Here is a 2,500-nt window from a genome sequence, read left to right on the forward strand (position 1 = left end):
GTGTGTGTTGTGGTTGCGTTGTGTGTTGTAATGGGCCAGTGGCTGAAACTGGAGTGCTGATCGGGGCTCCTGTGGAGGTCATGCTTTTTATATCGGCGCACTCAGATCCTCTCTCCCTCTCTTTCTCTCTCTCTCTCTCCCTCTCTCTCTCCCCTCTCTCTCTCTCTCTCTCTCTCTCTCAGCTCTCCTCTGCTCCGCTCCTCGCTGGAGCCTGACAAGCCTGTTATACACAAACACTGACATCCTACCCCAGCTAAGGAGAGAGAGAGAGAGAGGGAGAGTGTGTGTTTGTGTGTGTGGTGTGTGTGTGTGAGGGAGGGAGAGAGAGAGAAAGAGACAGACAGAAAGTGAACTTCAGCAAACTATGTGTGTGTGTGTGTGTGTGTGTGTGTGTGTGTGTGTGTGTTTCTCTGACTACTGACCTGAGGAGTGTGTTTGTATGTGTGTGTGGGGATTTAAGTTTGACGTTGCATCATGGAAAGATGGGAGCAGGGCGCTGACCCTGCCTGTGATTTTTCAGATTGCCTCAGACCGCTGAGAGAGGTCTGTGCCTGCTGGCCCAGTTAGGGATGGGTGGGTTGACTAGGACCATGAGATCATTTGGAGTGGGGTTTGCAGTATTTGCTGCTAAACTGCATTTCTGAACATCTTTTTTTCTTTTTCTCTGTTTCACTTGCATGCATACACACACACACTCATGTGTGCGCATACACACTCATGTGAGCACACACACACTCATGTGCGTGCACACACACACACACACACACACACACACACACACACACACACACACACACACACACACATCCATAACCACACTCAACTTTGCCAAGTGGTCATCTGTGTCCCTTATGGTGAAACTGTCTCTAACAACAGAGCAGTTTAATGAGTGGACGTTACAGGGAGTGGAGCAGAGGGAAGGTAGCAGTCTTTTTAACAAGCTCTCTGACACTAGTTCATAAAACGCATGTGACTGGTGGAGTGCATATTGGTCTTTAAAAGTTTTATGTCACAGTGGGTGGCACTCATTTAAACCATACTCTGTTCACTTGTTTTAGACAATAGATAGCCTAGATAGATAGATCGATTGATAGATAATAAGATTTATCTCCTCTCCTTTCCCCAATTCACCCTTCTGTCTTTCCTTAACTTCTCTCTCTCTTTCTCTCTCCCACTCCCTCTCTCTCTTCCAACCTCTCTCCTTTCTCCCTCTCTGTTTTCATTTTCCACCCTCTCTCTATCCCTCCCTCTCTCTTGTGATCTATGGTCATGTCACATGTGCCACCTGAGCATAAACCAGCAGGCCTGGTGTCGCAGCTGCACTTGCACTTGGGGTTCAGACACACACACACACAGACACACACACACACACACATACACACACACACACATCATATTACTTGCATCAGACTACATCTCAACACTCTGAGCTGTGCACCAGAGGCAGACAGCTGGAGTTTAGTTAAATGAGGCTTAGCCTAGCTTAGTTTAGCTCAGCACATGGCTTGTGTGCAGAGTCTAGACTTTCAGGGTCTGTTCCAGGTCAGAGCTGACAGTGAAGAGATGCGTAACACACGGGCCGCCATCTTGTGCCTCAGTTTGCAGTTTCACACCTCTGCGCTGATTCTCAGCTGGGGTTTAGTATGCCGTTGAGCCACGTGCAATGCTAAATCTGGTCTGGATCAGATAGCGAACGCTGAGCTAGCGAAGGGTGGGATTAGCATTCTTAGGCAGAGATTAGCGCAGATGTTGTGATTGTTAAACTCCTGTTGTGGATTACTGCTACACTGATCTAGATTGGATCCATTAGGAGGGAGGGATGGGGTGGGGTGTGGTGGCTTTAGCCAAGCACTGATCCTATTGCCTTGACTTGGGCAATGGTATCAACAATGGCGCTAGCTAGTAGATTAGCGCTGTGCCTCAGTGGTGAGTTTAACACCGCTGTCCTGGTCAAGTTTATCTTGACCTGGTGTTCTGCTTTGTGCTACCCTTCTTTGCAAACCCCCCCCTCCTCAACACACACACACGTTCCCCACAAAGTGTATGGATCTCTCCCACGCCTTCCTTCTATCCCCGGCCCCCATTGTACAGCCAGGGGGATTTCTACTGCGTGTTGTTAAACTGGGACATTGTCGTTGGCTGCTAGCTGGAAGCGATTTAACCCCAAATCCTCCATCTGCCCAAACTGCAGTTGCACTCTGATTGTTTTAGCCAAAGCTAATCCCCCCTCTGTTCATTTGTTATTTATCTCTATTTTTTTCTTTCTTTTCTCTCTCTCCCCTCCCCCTCCTGGTTGGTCTCTGCTCTCTATCTCTCTCTCTCTCTCTGTCTGCCGCTCCTGCACTGTGTTTCTCTGTGTCTGCCACTCTGTCCCTCACTCTTTCATTGTAGGACTCTCTTTCTTTCTTTCTTTCTTTCTTTATTTATGTCCAAGTCAGTCTTTCTTTCTTTCTTTCTCCCTCTCCCTCCTCTGTCTCTATTAGCCCTGCCAGCCTCCCTA

At 48.2% G+C, this 2,500-nt stretch overlaps 1 protein-coding gene across 6 annotated transcripts in view; it reads left to right on the forward strand.

Annotated features, from left to right (window-relative positions):
• Window positions 1–2,500, forward strand: part of sh2d3ca (SH2 domain containing 3Ca) — a 73,519-nt gene that overhangs the window by 33,147 nt on the left and 37,872 nt on the right. The window lies entirely within an intron of this gene.

Source organism: Alosa alosa, chromosome 12 (assembly GCF_017589495.1).
Source record: "Alosa alosa isolate M-15738 ecotype Scorff River chromosome 12, AALO_Geno_1.1, whole genome shotgun sequence".
Lineage (NCBI taxonomy): Eukaryota > Metazoa > Chordata > Actinopteri > Clupeiformes > Clupeidae > Alosa > Alosa alosa.